The 22838-nt window shown below is 37.9% G+C and overlaps 1 pseudogene; it reads right to left on the bottom strand.

The window, feature by feature from the left end:
• Positions 1-7748: 7748 nt before the first annotated feature.
• LOC128295442 (uncharacterized) lies at positions 7749-16775 on the bottom strand (annotated as a pseudogene).
• Positions 16776-22838: the final 6063 nt, after the last annotated feature.

The following is a 22838-nucleotide window of genomic DNA, read 5'->3' as shown; positions in this document are numbered from 1 at the left end:
TTGAAACGTTACCTTTTTGCCAAAATCGATAGCTAGCTCCGAATCCGATTGTTCCAATGATTCACGCTTTCAATCCAACACTTAAGAAGGCACTAACCACCAAAAGAAAACAACTGTTAAAAACCCTTAGAGCCACATTCCCAAATCGACAGCCTCCCTAATTTTAGGGACTTCGGCTTTTCTTAACTTTGCAAAATAAGAACAGATCTGAGATGATAAGTACTTACCCCTTACTCCTACTTGATTTCCTCGCAATCTAGTGCAGATTTATCTATCAAACGACGGTAGAACTCGATTCCCCAAAGTCTTGAAGTTTCAGCTATAAGCCCCCAAATCTATGGTTTTTCGGCTTTTGTGTGATGAAGAAGATGATAATGTGGGGCTATAACCTTGAAGTAGAATTGCTGTCAGGTATCTAGGATTAAGAAAAGATAATTGTAAATTAATAAAAATAAAAGAACATAGGAAAAACTTGGCTTTGAAGAAATCGGCACAAGCAGTGATCACAGGTTTTCGGCTTTTATGGATTCGGCAAAAGTATTGATGAATAGCAGGTATGATGAATAGTTTTGAAGAAGAAAAATAGAAGAAGAAGAATAGGGGAGGTGGTAGTTTCGGCTAGAGAGGAAAAAGAGAGGAAAAACAACCCTAAGGTGTTAAAGCAGAAGAAAAACGGAACCACTCAATACCCTAAGTGCTGAAATACTAACATCATAACCCCCGCCGCTTTTCCCTCTTGGTTCCCATAATTGACCAACTCTAGCCTTATCCAAATCCTTAAATCTCTCCCTTATCCCTCCTTAATCCAAGCATTTAAACTGATCCAACTCTCCTCTAGCAGAATCCACCTGAACTCCAACACTTACCCCTCCTGCACTAAAAAAAATAAACGCCTCTATTTGCCAACACAGGGAATCGATCACTTGCCTTCCCAAAGCTCCACACGCCACTTTTCTAGGAGCCTAGTGGCGTCACTTAGCCACTTTACCAGAGGCTCTTTTGTGATGCAATTTACCCACAACTCTACTTAAGGGCCACTTAGCCAGAACCCCTAACTCCTAAGTCTAAAATTCCAAAAATTCAACTGGTTTTGGCCAACTCATGGGCCTTCCATAAGCCCATTTACTTACTCAAAATATTAATTTCACATCCAAATACAATAATTTAAAGTCTTTATAAAATATTGAAAACCACGAATAAATCCGAAAAATCAGGATATTACAACTCTACCCTCCTTAAAGAAATTTCGACCTCGAAATTTTACCTTATCGAAACAGATTGAGGTCTTGTTGACGATAGCCTCCTCGGTCTCCCAAGTAGCTTCTTCTTTGCCATGGTTTCTCCAAAGTACTTTCACTAGTGGGCCGATTTCCTTCTCAACATCTTGACGTCACGATCAAGTATTTGCACATGTTCCTCTTGAAAGTTAAATCTAACTGTACCTCGATTTACACGAATCGGTATGATATGAGTTGGGTCGATTGATACCGCTTGACATGGATACATGAAAAACGTCGTGGATCGATGCGATTCGTGGTAACTCTAGGCGATAAGCCTTTGGTCCAACCCGCTTAACAATTCGATAAGGCCCAATAAACCGTGGGCTCAACTTACCCTTCTTACCCAATCTCAAAATTTTCTTCCAAGGGGAAACCTTCAAGAAAACCATATCCCCAACAGTGAACTCAATTTCTTTGCGCTTCAGATCCGCATACGACTTCTGTCTATCCGATGCCGCTTTTAATCGTTCCCTTATCAGCCTAACCTTGCTATCAGTGTCTGCCACCAATTCGGTCCAAGCACTCGTCGTTCCCCCAACTCTGTCCAACACGTCGGCGTACGACATCTTCGCCCATAGAGCGCTTCATATGGTGCCATCGAATACTTGCTTGATAGTGTTATTATAAGCAAACTCCGCTAATGGCAAGTAGTCCTCCCAACTTCCACGAAAATCAATGATACAACCTCTCAACATATCTTCCGAACACGAATAACCCTTTCGATCGTCCATCATGCGTGGGTGAAAAGATGCTAAAATCAATCGTGTACCCAACGCTTCTTGCGACTTACGCGAACCGGATGTAAACCTAGGGTCTCGATCGAAATTATTGACACGGCACCCCATGCGATCGCACTACCTCGCCACATATAACTTGGCCAACTTTTGCAGTGAGTAGTCGGTACGAACAGGTATGAAATGAGCAAATTTTGTTAACCTATCCACAACTACCCACACCGAATCTTTCTTGGTGGGTGTCAAAGGTAACTCACTCACAAAGTCCATTGTTACTCTTTCCCACTTCCATAGTGGAATTTTCACAGGTTGCAGTAATCCCGATGGCAATTGGTGCTCTGCCTTAACCTGCTGGCACGTCAGACATTTCCTAACAAATTCAGTCACCTCTCGTTTTAATCCGGGCCACCAGTACATCTCTCGCAAGTCTTGGTATAACTTATTCCCTCCAGGATGCATGGCACAGAGTCCACCATAAGCCTCCTTTAGAATTAACTGCCTCAATTCAGGGTCCTTTAGAATTAACTTATAATTTTTTTTAAATATTTTCGGACCCGATCCACAGCCGAGTTATTGCAACCAGGCTCTGATACCACTAAATGTAACACCTCAAACCCGGCCTAGACGATATGATCGGATCTGATGCGTCACATCGAAGCGTTCAAAACATTCCGTATTACTTAGTTTGGAAAAAAACTTAGTTGGTGTTGAAAAAGGTACTTTTAAAAGTAGGTTAAAGTGAACGGAAGCTGTGCACCAGGTAGGAAACCAGGAAGAAGAGGAGGTGAGTCCATCGGACTGCTTAAGTACCAAGCTCCCTTCGGATCCAATCCTAGACATGCACACCGCCATTGTCACACTTTAATCATCTCGTATAATTTTTGCGAAAACCATGTGATTATGCCCATCTTAAGAAAATGATTAAGGTTGAAAACGTTTGCTTAAAATATTTATTCTCTTGGAAAACATTTACTTTGCGGAAACTTTGTGCGTCATCGTGATCTTTTAAAAACAAGTAGTTTTTATAAAACGAACCCTAGTGCTAACCAGTTTAATAATCCCCAAAATAAAATTAATAAAAAGAGCGGCCTTATTACAACTTCAAGCACAATAAAAATAATCCAAATTAAATGCTAAACTTATTTAAAATCGGCAATCAAGCTTCATGGCCACTCTGAATCCTTGACTCCAAGTCCACCAACTAGGGCTCACCTGCAAGGATGGAAGAGGAAGGGTGAGTTTGGGCAAACTCGGTGTATCTGAAACCCATCCAAAGCCCAAATCAGCTCGAGCCCATTGGGCCTAAGCCCTATCTGATATATGATCCACAAGAGAACAAAGCCCTTTTCAAAATACGATAGCAAGGCCTTAGCCCTTTTAACATAACAAGATGGCCCATAGGCCCAGTTCGATAACATATGTAACAATATCAAGAATGAATGCAAGCCCAACTAGGAGACTACTCAACCCACTAACCGCTACACAGCCCCCGTACCAGCCCTACACTCCATGTGGGGAATATCTCAACCCACCCAACCCTACACTCCACAGATTAAAAGAACAGCACTCAAATATCGATCGATTCAGTAAAGCCTCCGATGCGTGGATGAACCACATTCAGTACTTCCTCCATCAATACCCCAATCCCATGCAACATATATTAATAAATGCATATCATGTAAAATATAGTATTAATCAATCATGCAGTTTAGCCAATATAAACCCTAGGGGTATTTCGGTAATTATGCTCTTTAGGGGTAATTTCGTACTTACGCAACTACACACGTTATTCCAGTAATTCTTAACAATCTTATGCAATTTGATTCTCCCATTTAACTGACAGGCTACTTTGCCCACCTCTTGCCCATATTGGGCCGTAAGCCCATTGGGCCTAGTTTTGGCCCATCGAGGCCCTTTTTCCGAAGTACGCTAAAATGTCACACAAACTTACTTACCACTTTGCGATGCTAGATCTAACAATTACTCTATGTCTTGAGAGCATTCGCATACTCACAAGCCTATGAAATGCTGGAATTTCGACATTTCGACTTTTTTTGAATTGAACTAAGAAAAGGTGTTCAGACACACACATTTCATGACGATCGCTCTTGAGATCTCTTTCGATATCCTACAATTGATTAGCACAGTGCTTATTTACAAACTATAATCACTAAATTCTAAAACTTACTCACCCATGATCGAACCATGTCCCTAAAAGCTTTTGAAACGTTACCTTTTTGCCAAAATCGATAGCTAGCTCTGAATCCGATTGTTCCAATGATTCACGCTTTCAATCCAACACTTAAGAAGGCACTAACCACTGAAAGAAAACAACCGTTAAAAACCCTTAGAGCCACATGCCCAAATCGACAGCCTCCCTAATTTTAGGGACTTCGGCTTTTCTTAACTTTGTAAAATAAGAACAGATCTGAGATGATAAGTACTTACCCCTTACTCCTACTTGATTTCCTCGCAAACTAGTGCAAATTTATCTATCAAACGACGGTAGAACTCGATTCCCCAAAGTCTTGAAGTTTCGGCTATAAGCCCCCAAATCTATGGTTTTTCGGCTTTTGTGTGATGAAGAAAATGATAATGTGGGGCTATAACCTTGAAGTAGAATTGCTGTCAGGTATCTAGGATTAAGAAAAGATATTGTAAATTAATAAAAATAAAAGAGCATAGGAAAAACCTGGCTTTGAAGAAATCGGCACAAGCAGTGATCACAGATTTTCGGCTTTTATGGATTCGGCAAAAGTATTGATGAATAGCAGGTATGATGAATAGTTTTGAAGAAGAAAAATAGAAGAAGAAGAATAGGGGAGGTGGTAATTTCGGCTAGAGAGGAAAAAGAGAGGAAAAACAACCCTAAGGTGTTAAAGCAGAAGAAAAACGGCACCACTCAATACCCTAAGTGCCGAAATACTAACATCATAACCCCCGCCGCTTTTTCCTCTTGGTTCCCATAATTGGCCAACTCCTAGCCTCATCCAAATCCCTTAAATCTCTCCCCTTATCCCTCCTTAATCCAAGCATTTAAACTGATCCAACTCTCCTCTAGCAGAATCCACCTGAACTCCAACACTTACCCCTCCTGCACTAAAAAAAATAAATGCCTCTATTTGCCAACACAGGGAATCGATCCCTTGCCTTCCCAAAGCTCCACACGCCACTTTTCTAGGAGCCTAGTGGCGTGACTTAGCCACTTTACCAGAGGCTCTTTTGTGATGCAATTTACCCACAACTCTACTTAAGGGTCACTTAGCCAGAACCCCTAACTCCTAAGTCTAAGATTCCAAAAATTCAACTGGTTTTGGCCAACTCATGGGCCTTCCATAAGCCCATTTACTTACTCAAAATATTAATTTCACATCCAAATACAATAATTTAAAGTCTTTATAAAATATTGAAAACCACGAATAAATCCGAAAAATCAGGATGTTACACATATTGTCCTCGATGTGGAATGAAATAAATAAATGGATGGAAAGCGGACAATGGAAATGAGTTCGGCTAGTTGCTGGCCAAAAGTGTCGAGCCGTGCCTCGATACGCTCAAGGCGTTGTTCAATGGTCATTGAAGGTTGGGCTTGAGTAGGTGTGTTGTCATGATTTCACCGTCGAAAGATTCGTTCAATTGGTACAGCGCGAATGCCTGGAAGGACAAAACGGAAGGAGGACTAAGTACCAAGAAGTAGCCCCATCGAGTCGAGACATCGAGCATCCAAAGGATCGGCCTGACAAGCAACATGTAATTCTGAAATAGGAGCGTTAGTACCATGCAGAGAAAATAACAGTTTCGTAACAAAAGAACCCAAAATTAGAGGCCGCTTTGCATTTATAACATGCTCGAATTGAAGTGCATACCAATAGCCCAAGTTTACCGGACGACCGATATACATTCACCATAACAAAAATAATTCCATCTTCGAGATGGTAGCCAGAGCATCTCGTCGGCCTGAAAAATTATAGGCCAAATAACGGTGTATGTAACATAAGACAGGGTTACGAAACCATAAATCCTTTGAGGTTTTCGGGTTGTATGTGGATTTGACATTATCAGTCAATAAAGCAAAGGCCTCGTCTGCGTCAAAATCTGCAGGAAAAGTACATAGGCTGTTTTCATAATCGTTGGTCATAGAATAGTCCTTAGTCACAAAAGATAGTGCAATATTAAAATCAGTAATGGACAAACGATGCAAGGTACCAAGTAATCGAAACCGAACCACACTAGGTGTATCTAATGAAATAATACTGTGTCGCTGAAAATGAAATGTGGAGTAAAATTCCAATACCAATTCATAATATGCACAGTGAACAATATCAAAATTTCCAGTCCAACCAACATTGCGAAAATAATTGGTAGCATCAGGTCCAATACGTAAAGCATCCAAAACAGGCAATGATAAACACTTGTAAGGTACGAGTTGTTTATGGCGTAAATGGTCATACCTGTTCCGGCTAGTAGTAGTATCGAAGATTAAGTTACCGTGTAAATGGCACTCAGGTGGTAGAACAGATGTACGAGACTGGTAGGTTCGTCCACGAGTAGGCAACGGTTGCTGGTTATGGTGACTCTCGACGCTACCAGAGCGTTCAACATTTTCAGAGGTGTCGATGGTGTCAGTGGTAGAGCCCGTGGCCGCCGTTGTTGGATGGGCTAAAAGGCGTAGTGGTCGTCGTCAATGTCAATGTTGAGTTTGTTTAGATTCACTAGAGGAATTGGTGCTCGGCGGTGTGGTTTGGGCTGTCGGCCGTAGTGGTCGACGTAGGTGCCGTCGTTAAGAAAACGTTGGCGTCTCTATTCGCACCGGTAGTGGAAGGAAAAGAATGGGCTCGGTAATGAAAGGAGTTGGTGGCGGGGATGGTAACAGCACCGGCGTCGCGTGAATCAGAGAAAGGGAAGTCGATTCATTGTATGCAAAAGAAAAAGGCCGCGGTACTGCAGCATGCGTCATGGCATAGGACGGCTCGGTCGGCATTGCGCGAAGCGAAGATGGTGACGTGACTTAGGCAAAATTGGACGACGACGTGGAAGAAACGGGAGGTGAGGAGGAGGCACCGTGCGTCAAAAAAGAAGAAGAGAAAGAGAATGAGGTAGCGTCACTCAAGTCGATGGCTTGAGGAGTGGAGAAGCGGCACCGGCGGTGGTTCAAGGTGAATAAGGGCTCGGTGGCTGGTGGTGGGCGGTAATCGATGATGAGAGGGTTTGAGGGGATGGGTTCGGCGGCTAGGGGGAGTTTGGTGAAAAAGAATAGGTTTTGGGGTTTTTAGGTGGCTGAAGGGTGGTGTTTGACTGCAGGAGTAGGGCTGTTTGGTTGCTAGTTTTACGTTATCTAGGGCTGGAAGGTGCTATTCCAAGCTGGAACAGGGATGGTAATATAGGCTGGAGTAGGACTGTTTGGTTGCAGGTTTAAGGCTTTCCTTCTTTTTGCATTCTACTTCCATCTCGGTTCACCTATTTAAAAGAAGAAAAAATTTTTATTAATTAAAACAAAATAAATAAATAATAAATAAATTAAAATAAAACAAAATAAACTAAAATAAAATGAAATAGGAAAAGAGATAGAAAAAATAAATAAATAAAAATTGAGTTGCCTCCCAACAAGCGCTTGTTTAACGTCATTAGCTCGACGCCTTGAATGGTTTTATAGTGGTTCTAACTGAATTTTTTCGACCGTGTGGGCCTAAAAATTCTCGTAAAATGGCTTCAGTCGTTGGCCGTTGACTATAAACTACTTTCTTGATTTTTCGCTCTCTATTTCAACCGCACCATGTGTGAATACTTCAGTCACAATAAAAGGTCCTTGCCACCGAGATCGAAGCTTACCTGGGAATTGCTTTAATACAGATTTATAAAGTAAGACTTTTTGCCCTACCGAAAAATGCTTCTGTGCTAATTTCCTATCATGAAATAGCTTTGTTTTGTCTTTATAAATTCGAGCATTCTCGTAGGCATCATTGCGAATTTCCTCCAACTCTTGAATGTCCAATTTTCTTGCCTTTCCTGCGAGCTCTAACTCCATGTTACATTGTCGAATAGCCCAATAAGCTTTATGCTCCAGTTCTATTGGCAGATGACACGCTTTGCAAAAAATAAGTCGATACGGAGTCATGCCAATTGGTCCCTTACACACTGTCCGATAGGCCCAAAGCGCGTCATTGAGCCGAAGACTCCAACCCTTACGGTTGGGTCGAACCTTTTTTCCAAAATGGTCTTGATCTCCCTGTTCGAAATTTCTGCTAGACCGTTTGTTTGGGGATGGTAGGTTGTTGCTGTACGATGATGAATTCCATATTTTGATGATAGTGCCTCCATGACCTTGTTGCAAAAGTGGGTACCACGATCACTGATCAAAGCTTGAGGTGTGCCAAACCTAAAAAAAATAGTTCATTTTAGAAACTCCACGATAGTTTTAGCATTATCATTACGAGTAGGCTTTTCTTCTATCCACTTAGAAATATAGTCTACTGCAAGAAGTATATATACGTTTTCAAACAAAGAAATAAAGGGGCCTATAAAATCGATGCCCCATACATCAAAAATCTCACATACATGAATCGGGGATAGGGGCATTTGATTTCTTTTAGTGATGTTACCTGTATGTTGGCATTTATCGCAAGACTTACAGAAGTTATATGCGTCGCGAAAAATTGTGGGCCAATATAGCCCACAATCTAATACCTTTTGAGCTGTCCGTTTAGGGCCGAAGTGACCTCCACAAGCTTTTGTATGACAAAAAGTAAGGATAGAGGTTATCTCGGTTTCTGGAACACATCGTCTTATTATCTGATCTGAATAGTGTTTCCACAAGTATGAGTCGTCCCAAATGTAATATCGAGCTTCTCGTCTAAGCTTGTCCTTCACGGAACGTGCTAACTCAGTGGGTAACAAACCTGTGGTTAAAAGGTAAACTATATCTGCATACCATGGATAGTGAGCCTCGGTCGAAAATAAGCCTTCATCAGGGAACTCATCCTTGATAGGAACATCATCAAATGGAGTTTTTATTCTACTCAAGTGGTCAGCCACCGGGTTTTCACACCCCTTCTTGTCACGAATCTCAATGTCAAATTCTTGGAGCAGCAGAATCCATCTAATGAGCCTTGGTTTCGCCTCCTTCTTTGCGATCAAGTACCTAAGAGCTGCATGGTCAGAAAAAATAATTACCTTAGATCCTAGTAAATATGATCGAAATTTATCTAAAACAAATACAATAGCTAAAAGTTCTTTTTCTGTGGTGGTATAGTTGTTCTGTGCAGTGTTTAAGGTTTTGGAGGCATAGCAGATGACATGGGGCTCTTTGTCTATCTTTTGTCCCAGCACGGCTCTCACGCTCCGTTCGCTTGCATCGCATATGATTTCAAAGGGGTAGTTCTAATCTGGTGCTTGTACTATAGGAGCGGTTACCAACTTTTGCTTGAGTGTATCAAAAGCCTCCTTGCATTGTGGGCTGAACTCAAATTTCTTATCTTTCTGCAACAATTCGCACAATGGTTCAGCTATTTTTGAGAAATTCTTTATAAAACGCCTGTAAAATCCTGCATGGCCAAGAAAAGAACGTATCTCTCAAACAGTAGAGGGATATGGCAGAGAATTTATAATGTCAATTTTGGCCTTATAAACCTCAATTCCCTTAGCTGAGACTATATGACCTAGAATCAAACCTTTGTCTACCATAAAATAACATTTTTCATAGTTCAAGACAAGATTAAATTCTATGCACCTGTTCAAAATTATCGTGAGATTTTCAAGGCATTCAGTAAAATAATTCCCATATACGGTAAAATCATCCATAGAAACTTCAATAATTTTTTCCACATATTCAGAAAATATACTCATCATGCATCTCTGGAAGGTAGCTGGTGCGTTGTAAAGTCCAAATGGCATCCTCTTGTACGCAAATGTGCCAAAAGGGCATGTAAAAGTGGTCTTTTGCTGGTCTTCTAGTGCAACAGGGATTTGGAAGAAACCTGAATATCCATCAAGACAACAAAAATGAGTTTTACCAGCTAAACGTTCAAGCATTTAATCTATAAAAGGAAAAGGGAAATGATCTTTTCTAGTATAAGCGTTCAACTTCCTGTAATCGATGCAGACATGCCACCCGTTTTGTACTCGGACTGGTATTAAGTTACCCTCAGCATTTTTCTTTACTGTCACGCTCGTTTTCTTGGGCATGACTTGTACCGAACTTACCCATCTACTGTCAGAAATGGGGAAGATTATGTTAGCATCTAGCAACTTAATTATTTTCTTTTTTACCACCTCCATCATATTCAGGTTTAAACGTCTTTGTGCCTCTCTCATTGGTTTCGTGTTCTCCTCCAAGTAAATCTTATGGATGCATGTCAAAGGGCTTATCCCTCTTAAGTCAGCAATGGTCTGACCAATCACCTCCTTGTGACTCTTTAGTACCTGGATCAAACTTTCTTTTTTGGGTTTAGAGAGTTTATTTGATATTATAATGGGTAAGGTATTACCTTTTCCTAAAAATTCATACTTTAGATGTTCAGGAAGTAGTTTCAGTTCCAACTCCGAGGCCTGCACAATAGAAGGTAAAAGTTTAGTGTCTGATGGAGATAATAATGCATTAACAATTTCATAATCATCAGATAAAAATTCAGATTTGTCTTCATAAATCGACTCAAAAGTCTCATCTACTAATGAGTAGATTATGTCGACAAGATTTACGCTTAAAATTTTGCTTGGATGACTAATGGCGTCATAAACATTAAACTTCACGATCTCCCTATCAAATTCTATCGTAAGAGTTCTGCTTCAAACGTCGATCTTAGTGCTAGCGGTACTAAGGAAAGGTCGGCTCAACAGGAGGTTCGAAGATCCAGTAGTGTTATCCTCCTCTATCTTTATCACATAAAAATTTACAGGGAAAATAAGTTCGTTAACTTTTACCAATACGTCCTCAAGGACTCCTTCGGGGTGCATAACAGACTTGTCTGCCAACTAAATTATAACACCTGTTTTCGTCAGAAAACTCACGTTAAGTGATTCATAAATAGAATAAGGCATAGCATTTATGGAGGCCCCTAAATCACATATGGCCTTCTTGATCCCCAAATGGCCTATTTTGCATGTTATAACGAACATACCCCTATCTTTACATTTTGCAGACATTTTTCGCTGTAACACTGCGGATATATTCTCACCAACACTTACATTTTCATTACTTGTTAGTTTTCATTTTTTGGTGCAAAGCTCTTTAAGGAACTTGGCATACCGCGGAATTTGTCTGATGGCATCCAACAGTGGTAGATTGATCTCGACATTCCTGAATGTTTTGAGGATCTCCTTGTTTTCCTTATTTTTTCGACACTGATTTAATCGTCCTGGGAATAGAGGTTGGATTTTCGGCAGTAGGGGTTTCGCTGGACCTGTTCATCATTTTCGGGTTTTTCTTGGGCACTTTCTTGGCCAAGATTTCTGCTAGGAATTGGTTTCAGTACCTTTCCACTTCGCAGCGTCACTGCATTAGCATTTTGCCTCGGGTTTGGTTCTATTTGTGATGGCAGCTTCCCTTGAGAACTCATCTTTTCAATTGATGTGGTCAATTCTCTTATAGACGCTTCAGTTTTCTATTGAAAATTAAACATGTTAGCAGCTAATTTATTGACCAAAGTTTCTATAGAATTACCTGAATCTCGTGGCTATTGTGGAACTCGGTTCTGGTATGGTTGGTTGTATTGTGGGTTGGCCCCATAACTTAAGTTAGGATGATCCCTCCATCCTGGGTTATAGATATTAGTGTAAGGGTCATATCGCCTTTGTAGTGGCCCAGGAAAATTTCCCACAGCATCTAAATAAGCCATAGTATCATCATTCAAACTGGGACATGCATCAGTTGTATGTTCAAGGGTAGCACATATTCCGCATAACCGGGCTGTCTTTGCTTTTTCTGCAACAAGAGAATTCAAAATATTAACAATTCTATCCACTTTATCTTCTAAGGTCAAATTACTTAGCTGATGAACCCTTCTAGGGGGTTCAGGGTTGGCTCAGAATTGCTGAGAATTTGTAGCAATTGTAGAGATTAAGTCTCTTGCTTATTGTGGAGTCATGTTGACTAACGCTCCTCCACTCGCGGCATCTACCATATTCATCTCCATGGGTTTTAGGCTTTCATAAAAATACTGGAGCAAAGACTGTTCCGTTATACCGTGCTGTGGGCAACTTGCACACAATTTCTTAAATCGCTCCTAATAGTTGTACAGAGTCTCTGTGTCTTTTTGCCTTATGCCCACGATTTCTCTTCTTAACTCGACTGTACGCGATGCTGGAAAAAACCTGTTGAGAAATAAACGAGACAGAGCAGCCCAAGTCGTTACAGATCCAGGAGGTAAATAAAATAACCATTTCCTAGCAGAATCTGCTAAGGAAAAAGGGAAAGCGCGCAGTTTAATTTGATCCTCAGTTACCCCCTGAGGTTTCATACTAAGGCAAACCATATGGAATTCTTTCAAATGCTTGTAGGGATTTTCGTTCTGTAACCCCCGAAAAGTTGGCAGTAGCTAGATCAAGCCTGACTTTAATTCAAAATCAATATTCATAGTAGGATACGCGATGCATAGTGGCGGTTGTTCTGTCGGTGCTTCGGCCAATTGCCGAATTATCTGAGCCATAGGTTGAAGTGCTAAATTAGGGTTTTCGTCAACCCTAGTGTTAAGCACTTCTTCTGAGGAATCGACTTCTACTTTTTCACCTTCAAAAGTTTGAGTAGGGTTTTCGTTAACCCTAGACTCTGCTTCGTCGTCGATTCTGATTTCTGGTGGTGGATTACTTTGAGTCTCAACCACTGCTGACTGCTTTTTCCTTAGCTTTGTTTCCTTGTGATTGGCTCTCGCAGTCTTTTCAATCTCTGAATCAAACACAAGAGTTCCTGGAGTAGATCTGGTCATAAGAAACAAAAAATAAGATTAGTACGTTACCAGTCCCCGGCAACGGCGCCAAAATTTGATGCGTCGTTGAGAGCACTAAAAATATCCTATTCCCTACAAAATAATGAAAAATAACAGTAAAGGGGAAGTAGGGTCGAATCCTCAGGGACCGAATTATACGAGTTCTTATTTCTCGAAATCCTAGGCGGAATCGTGCCCAAGAAAATCTGCGTGACAAAAAAAATAAAAATAACAGAATTAAAGATTTGATTTGGAAAAAAAATGAAAAAACAAGAGCTAAAGTTGACGAAAATTGTGATTACAAAAATAATAAAAATAATAAAGAGAGTTAAAGGAAAAGAAATTCTTATTGGTAGATTCCAGCCTCCAGTTGTCTCATTCCGCCTTGGGTTCAATCCTCAGCTTTTAAATAACCCTTCTCAACTCAAGTAAGCCAGTTATAGTGGAAGAGGACGCCTACGACCACCAGCTCCAAAGATTAGACTTACGATTTTTAGAGAACCTGACTCTATCCAGTAATCTATGCTAGATCAATGCTTCTCAATGGCGAATCCCACGCCATTTTGTCTCTTTGGCTCACCAACCTCTGACGCAGTAAGTTAACGAACCGACTATGCAATCCTTCCAAAACATACAAAGCGGCCGCCTTTGCATATGCTGAAAAGCTTAATTCTTAATGGCCATGGATAGAAGTGTCAGCCCATAATGCAGAGAAACGATGAATACTTGGCGAGAAGGCTAAGTATGGATTCTAGGCCTCAAGAACCCTTTCTGGGGAATATTGACAACTTTCGGCTAGATAGGGTTTAGTGGCTCATGATAATGGTGGAAAAGAAAATAAATATAAAGATGGAAAAGGAAGTTTTATTGAAAGAAATATGAAGAAACAAAAGCCTAGACTTTCAGGGGGAGAGTATTTACAGAAAAAGATGAACACCCTAATAGAGTCACTTCACCCCCTATTTATAGTGCTATTGAGAGTCTATTTTAACTTAAATTCTAAAAAGATAAATACATTTAATTAAAGATAATTAAAGATAATTAAAATAAAATCTTAAAATTTAAATAATCCTAATAATTATCTTAATATTAATTATCCTAATAAAATGGAGTCTTATAAAATAAAATCTCTTCTTTCTGCGTTTTTAGTCCTTGTGTCTTCCATGCTCGTACTTTTGGCACAATCTTTTTCCTATGTCACATATCAGCCCATTGTGTCTCCAAATTCGCACTTTTGTCCCTTAATTTTTCTTTTGCCCCCAAATCAGTCCTTAAAAGATAAAAAGACATAAATAGCTCAAATAAGTAGGACCAAGCCCAGAATAAACACATGATTAACACATAAAAATACGTTATTCTAGAGAATTATCAAGGTCCCGAAGACTTCGTTGGACCCATTGATTTTAAAGTCAAGGAAATCTCCTCCAATGTGAACTGAGCTCTAAGAGCAAAATTCATAACCGGGGTGATATAAGCCCCAACCCCTTCCAAAATACGACTTGGGTCCTCAATCCTTTGAAAGGAAAATAAGTGTTCAAAGTAAGTAGTAGTCCCGTCGAACAACTCTGCCTTGTCTTTAACCAAGCGACCATCATCCTGTATCAGACAACTAACCCGGTTGAGTCGTTTCTGTTGACTAGTCGATCTATGAAAGAACCATGTATTATTGTCACCCATTTTCAACAAATCCACCCTACCTTTCTGTTCCCAATACAATTCATCCTTATCAATTTCCTAATTTAGGTCAAGTTTTGCAGTCAAAAGATCCAAAATATTCTCGTCATCTCTGTCCTCCAAATTATAGGTCATGACACTGTAATAGAAATGATTGAGTTGGCCACTCTTACCATTATAAAGGTCAGCCATCCATCGCTGCAAACCTTGGCTCAATATAGCCAAAAGTTGCTAGACACTATCCACACAACCCGTCCAAAGATAACAAATCTTTGATTTGCAAGTGTCCTCTAAAACCCACCAAGCCTTAAACCAGAAAGAACTCACAATGGGACGGTAGGAATAGATAGTATCAATTGAAAGATGCTAGTGGTCCGAAAAAGTATGTGGCAAATACTGTAGAGAGAAAGTCGAAAAACGAGCCTACCACGCAAACTCTGCAACCTTTTATCCAAATGCTCTCGAATGTTGTTTGTCGAAAGTTTTTACACTCCCACGTAAACCAAGGTCCTTCAAACCCGAGATCATCCAAGAAACAATCAGATAAGACACCGTAGGACATGCGGTTTTCATCATGCAAAGCACCTCTAATCTTCTCAAAAGAGTACAATATTTTGTTAAAATCATAGCACACCAACCAAGCCAAGCTCTAATCATGCCTGAGAGACTGAAGTGTATCCCAAGCTACAGACCAATGTCTTAAATCAGGAGAACCATAGAAACCTGTAAAATGCCAGTATGCATCCGTAGCAGTCTCCCTAACATTCACATCAATATGGAACCGTGAAAAACTTCGTAAATCCACTAGAACATTCACCCGCCAACTTAAATTAAGACCCCATCGCGTACTCTCCATCAACATCTTAATACCATGTATGAACCCACATCAACGTCACACCCGAACCATATGATTACAATCTAATTTCTTCTTTATGAAGAAAACGATGTGAGGATTGTACGAACACAACATATGCTAAAGCCTAGGAATAGCCCGTAGATTCCTCAACCCACGGACATTCCAACAAAAAAACCTCATAGCTGTCTGTCAGACTGCTTATTGGCGGCCACCGATATATTCAAATGACAAGTAGTAGATCACCTATCTCCAGCCCTTGGTAAATTTAAACCCTCAGAAAAATACCCAGAGGAACAACCAAGTCGTTGTCTCTTTTTGATATCAATCCTTGTCAAATAAGCATTTTCTGACTCGTGGATCATATGAACTTGATCATGCACACTCGAAAGACTCCTTGAAGCCCTTAACACAATCCCGTCTAAATTCACCTCCAAAACAGAATGAAGACCCCTGAGAAACGGAACCAGTAGGGTATTTAGCAAACCCACAGTCTTAGAGGTACCCGAAAGATCTGTCTTATGAGAAACGTCAGGATTTCCTTTTTACAACTAAATGATGTCCATAATAGTGGCTCAATATCCCACCGCTCTCAGAGAAATATCCCATCCCATATCATTTGCAGTGACTTCCTTTGCCAAGTGAATGGCGCAGAAACTGTCACCATAGCCCAGTCAACTACACAAGAAACAGAACAGTGTAAGCTTTTCGTAGCGAAATTGAACATAAACAAATTCCCTAGAGAAAAGTTGAATCTTCTTCTAGCGCTTCAAAGGGCCCGAATATCAACTCTGACCCGAATCCGCAAGAATGGAACAACTCCGTGAACAGCCTGTTTGACATCATACTCTTCAAAAAACCCAACAAAATTCCCCAATGCCTGAGCAACAGCTTTCGAAAATAGTCCAGGTGGTAGATTGTGAACCTGCACCCAAAAGTTGGAGTAGATCAAAGGTACCAATAGAGGGTCCTCACAAGGGCTCAAGCAATGAAAGACCAAAATATGGTTGTTAAAAGTCCAATGTGCTCCTTTAACAACCCGATCAAAATTGACACGATTAAAGAAACGAAAGAGAAATCGTTTCTCCCCTAAGTTAGTAATTTGTATTCCTCCCAAATGATGCCACAAATTCGTTTGAGTATTGCGCATAGCAGGGAAATGTGTCACACTAGCAGTAGCAAAACGACCCACAAAACAAAATTCATACAAAGAATGCCGACCAGTGGAAAGCCCTAGGAGATGAATCACATCCTCCTTAGCCTCCGCAGCCAGATTATCTTCCATTGTCCTACCAAAACCAAGGCCAATTGCCCCCATAGAACCCACTTAATCCCCAAACTATCAACAATTACCGAAAATAGTAACTAGAAACAGCACGAGAAAGAACGCCACAAGAACCCGTGTGCAAACAAATTAGACAATTACGTGTAAAAAACGAAAAACCGTAAAAACTTCAAAAAATTTTAGTGCTCTAATTTTTATAGTTTATTTTTTGTTAACTTTTTTTAACGATCCAAGTGTCAAGAACGCTGGGCGTAAACCTTGTTTTAATGAAAAGAAAATAATACTTTTTAGAATTTTGCTCAGTACCTATTTTGAAGATATTTTTTTGTATTATTTATGTTTGTTTTATGGTTCATGTTAAGAGTTCATAATTGCTTTTCTCAATAATGTCATCTCCAAGCTTTGAACCTGCATATTCCTTTTTGGGAGTTAATTTGAAGATATTTTGTGAAAATAAGATTAAAATTTTAAATATTATATTTATATTTATATTTATGTATGTAAAAATATAAAAATGTGTATGACACGTAGTATAAACGATAAATAAATCACTACAAACTAATGCATAAATGCCATGTAATCTCAAAAAAAAAGAAGGACAAATTGATAATAATTGCAACACTGGAATAATTAAGAAACAAATTAAAGATGTATCAACTTGATCAAATTGTTAAAATTTGCATCCTAGCCTCACATCATCAAATCAACATGACGATGAACATTGATTAACCAAGAAAAAACTACCAAAAGTCTTAAGAGACCCACCGTATCAGTGATGCACAAAAGGCCAAGTCTCAGATGGCCTATCATTCTCCTCATTATCTCGAATCTATCACCATTACTATGATATATTACAAAGTTTTAACTTTGATATATATATATATATATATATATATATATATATATATATTTGTAATTAAAAAATTATGTATTGAATTATATACGAGAAATTATAGTATTTTTATTATTTCAAATATTTTTACAAAATAATATTTATAAATAAAATAAAATTATTCAATAATGTAATAAAATTATTATAAACTGTAGTTTTAGATTATAGCTTAAGGGAAAAATGATCTTACTTCGTGATCAAAATATGTTTGAATAATGATTTAATTAAAAATCCAAATAGTTTTGATGAAAAATTAACTAGTATTGTAATCAAGTTCACTTATGCAAGAAATAATTGTATAAATAAATTTTTTCTTTTAAAATACTTAAAATTGAATATAAAAAACACCAAAGCGTCAAATAGTTTGTAGTAAGAAAGCAAAGATTTAACCTTAGCGTAATGATATATTTCTTTTAATTAAAAAAGATTATAAGTAATAAAAGGAAATGTGTAATTTCTTGCAATTTCAGTGCATAATTGGAATATAAATTTTATAGTTTTAGAGTGAGTTTGATAAGCTAAAATTTTAAATGTTGAAAATTTAAGTATTAAATTTTACTGTTACATTTGTTAAGTGTTGAATTTATATTAAAAATTATTTGGTAAATTAGTAAATATAAATATTGAATATAATTATGTTGTTTGATAAAAGTAAATACATATCTTTAAAAAATATTTATTTCTTACTTTTAATCTTATTAATATAATATTTTATATTATTTTAAATAATTCTTGAAAGATAAATATGGTACTCTGAATAACTCTTTTTTAAAGTAAAAGTAATAATTTATTTCAAATTTTTAATAAAATAAAATAAATTTAATAATTTCTACATTAAAATAATAAACTATCAAAATATAATTTTAAATCAATACTTTTATTTACTCAAAATCAAATTACTTCTTAATAATCACATATTTATTCAAATAAAGAATTTAAACAATAAACTATGCTCTTCATCAATCAATTAATGAAAAAATATCTTCAATTAGTTTTACCAAAAAAAAATAATGCAACAAAGGAAAAAAAGAGGCAAACTAATAGCACTTTTACATCATTTTAACATGTAAATTATGTTAACCATCAAATTTAATTATATTTATAATAAATTTAAAATTTCATACCATTTTATTGTAACTAAAATCCATCAAAACTGTCGATTGAGTCTTAATTGATTGGCATGAGCATTGTTATTAGTGCAGGAGGATGTGAGTTGAATGCATTAAAACACATTATCATTTTATTTATGGTTGGGAAAGAACTACGGTAGTTTTAGACATTATGTCCAAAAGAGCATATATAAAATTGCCAAAATCAAAATTTGTCTATATTTTGCAATATTTATCTTAAAAAATAAGATAAAAAATTTAATATAGATGTTTTTAAAACAATTTATTTCAATATTTTAAGCTAGTAAAATTTATATAAAAAATTAAAATTTTTCTTAGTATTTATAATAATTTATCTTTAAGGCTTTTATTGGATAAGAAAAAGTGATAATATAGTTTTTTTAATTTTTAATTTTAATTATTTACAAATTAGATAAAAGATTTAATCTGGTTTCTTTTGAACAATTCATTCTGATATTTTGAATAACTTGTGTTAATAGTAAAATTTAAGAGAATAACAAATTTAGTAGGATAAGATAAATTTTAAATTATTAAATTTAGATTTTTTAAAGATCTATTTTAATATTTTTAACAGTATATTTTAAACAATTAAATTTATCTCAAAACTCTAAAACATTTTCTTAGTTTAACATAATAGTAATTTTTAAAAAATCAAACAAATATAGGGTAACTTAATTTTAAGATAAAATATTTATTTAAATATTAGCTTTGATTATTTTTTTTGAAAGAAACTGGGTTGTATTGATAAGAATAAACCAATTAAAATCATTAGACAATCGGCCTAATGAATGGACCTCCAGACTATGCAAAATAAAATAAAACATAAATGAGATAACCCAGCAGTTATGAGTTGTTTTTCTAGAAATTTCCCTAATAATATCTTCATTTTCATTTACAGCTCTCGGAGAAGAACAAAAGACTGGCAACCCAAGTAATTTTCTCCTTTAACATAGAGACTGTTGGTATGCTTCACCCCCATCCCCGATCGACCTCTGCTTCAGTGACTCTCGCAACCACTGGATCGTGAGTAAGGTAAGTATTTCCCGCCATTCTTAAAGCTTTCGATGCTAGGTCATGTGCTTTAGCATTTGCTCATCTTCTTACATAATGGAATCGAATCTCATGGAAAAACTTGCATAGTTCCTGAATGTCTTGGATGTATGCGTATAGTACCGACTTATCTTTGTTCTTGTTCTGGACTTTTTTGATCACCGTCAAGGAATCCCCTTCGATGACAACACTCTGTAATCCCAGATCCCTTCCCAAGAGAACTGCCTGTAAACATGCAACGGCCTCAGCTGCAAACCCCGTAAGTATATTCTCATGGGTTGTGGTTTTAGTGACTAAAGTTTCCCCTTTCCAATTTCTGACTATGAGTCCCGAACATAATTTCTTTATTTTGAGATCTACTGCTGCATCAAAATTGATTTTACAGATACCTTGGTCCGGTGGCCTCCATTCTGCAGTTATCAGGCTAAAGGCAAGCTTACCTTGTTTAACGTTGTTGAGATCATGTAAGTATTTTGAAACAAATCGTGCTGTCTCTGCTCTTGACATTTTTTTGCCTTAATGAATCCATTTATTTCTGGCCAACCAGATAGCCCAGATGGTATACAGAAAAGAACGACAGATATCCATACTGCTATTTGAAACAATCCAGGTAAACCACTCCATAAATTCCAGATCTACTAGGTTTACAGGCCAAATAAAGTTTAAGCTATTCCATGTTTCTTTTGAAACAGTGCAGTCACGAAATACGTGGTTCCTGTTCTCCACTTCTTGTTTACACCTCGGACAAACATCATCAGTAATGAGCCTTTTAGTTCGTAGATTTGATTTTAAAGTGGCTCTCCATGCTGTAATTTTTAACTTTGAAGGGAGGTCACTTTTCCACAAGTTTTTGTAGCATTTCCTGTTTTCACTTGGGTTGTATCCATTATTATTGATGGAATTGCCATGTAAAAGTAATCTATACCCACTTCTGACTGTGTATTCGCCTGTCGGTTCGCCTCTCCAAGCCAGAAAGTCATCCTGTGGCAAACGAGCAAGCGAGATTTGGAGGATTCGCTGGGCATCTACTTCAGAGAAGGTACCTTTAATCAATTCAGTTTTCCAAGACCTATTTGTGCAATCAATGAGGTCCGCTACTTTCAACAAATCGGGATTACTCACTATTTTTTTAATAAGTAGATGTTCATCATCCTGAGCCCATACATCCTCCTCGATATTGATATTCCAGCCCGTTCCCACCCTCCAACAGAGTCCTGACTGCAACAGGCCTTTTGCAGCCCATATACTTTTCTAGGTATATGCAGGTAAATGTCCTAACTCTGAGTTTAGAAAGTCAGTATTCGGATAATATTTGGCCTTTAACGTTTGTGCTAAAAGAGAATTGGGATTTTCAACTAATCTCCAACCCTGCTTAGCCAGAAGGGCCAAATTAAACTTTGCAAAATCATGAAAACCAAGACCGCGAAATTCCTTCAATTCGCATAAATTGGTCCATGAACACCAATGAATCCCCCTTTTCCCGTACCCCTTCTGCCACCAGAATTTGGCAATTATTTTCTCCATATCATCGCATACAGACTTCGGTAATAAAAAACAACCCATTGTATAAGTAGGAATAGCTTGTAACACTGTTTTAATGAAAACCTCTTTGCCCCATTGTGATAATAAGCGAGAACTCCAACAATCAATTTTTACTTTAAGACGATCTTTTAGGTGTTGAAAAGCTAACTTTTTGCTCCTACCCACCATACTTGGCAAGCCCAGATATTTCTCTGCGTTATTCGTCCATTTCACCTCCAATCTACTTGAGATAGCTGAACAAATTACTTCAATTGTGTTGGAGCTAAAATAGACTGGACTTTCCATAATTAACGCATTTGTCCCGAGCATTTTTCATATTCTTTTAAGATTTTTCCAAAAATCCTGGTACCTTCTTCGGTTGCTTCTCCAAACAAAACAAAGTCATCCGCAAAAAAAAATGAGTAATTTGGGGGCCTCATCGACTCGTCTTTATTTCTCACAACAATCCTTCTGCGCTTGCAAGTTTTAATAATGTAGATAGTCCCTCACTGTAAATAAGAAACAGAAAAGGACTCAAAGGATCCCCTTGACGTAATCCTCTCCCTGGCATAAAAATCTCCCCCGACTTCCCATTCAACTCAACCGAGTACGTAACCATACTGATGCATCTCATAATGAGCTGAATCCAAGACCCATTAAACCCCATTTTTGCCATCATTTGTTGTAAGAAACCCCACTCCACCCGATCATACGTTTTACTCATATCAATCTTAAGAGCCATAAGACCCCTTTTTCCCATCCTTTTGTTCTTCATAGATTGTAGAATTTCATATGCCAGAAGAACATTATCAGTAATTAATCTTCTCGGTACAAAAGAACTCTGAGCCGGATCTATACAATAATCCAAAACTTTCTGTAGCCTGTTTGCTATAGATTTTGAAATTATTTTATAAAAGACCGAGCAAAGGCTAATTGTTCTAAATTCAGATGGGTTTTTTGGATGAGGATTCTTAGGTAGTAGTACGATATTCATATGGTTTAATAGATCAAAAGTTTTACCATGATTAAGAACTTCCAAAAAAAATCACTTACCTCCCTCCTTACAATATGCCAGAATTTTTGAAAAAAAATTACCGAAAAACCATCAGGTCCAGACCCTTTTGTCGGCCCCATACTGTTAATTGCTTCAAGAATTTCCTTCTCTTTAAAATGGCAGTCAGCACTTGATTCATGCTATCGGTGATAGTGCAACGAAAACCTGAGAGTAAGTGACTTGTATTACCAACACCTTTAGATTCGAATAGCTTCATAAAATAGTTCCTGGTTATGACTTCTATATCTTATTCTTCAGTACGGAGGATACCTTTGTTATCTTCCATCTCTCGTATTCTATTTGTTCTACGTCTTTGGGACGTTAGACTCTGGAAAAAGGCCGTATTCTTATCCCCTTGGCTTAACCAATTCAAATCTCGCCCTCTACTCCCAGTACATCTCCTCCTTCTCCATCTCTCAATTTAATTCAAGCTTTACATCAATGATCTC

Source organism: Gossypium arboreum, chromosome 7 (genome assembly GCF_025698485.1).
Source record: "Gossypium arboreum isolate Shixiya-1 chromosome 7, ASM2569848v2, whole genome shotgun sequence".
NCBI lineage: Eukaryota > Viridiplantae > Streptophyta > Magnoliopsida > Malvales > Malvaceae > Gossypium > Gossypium arboreum.
Note: the sequence above shows the minus strand (reverse complement) of the source record. Positions and strands in the feature narration are given on the sequence as shown.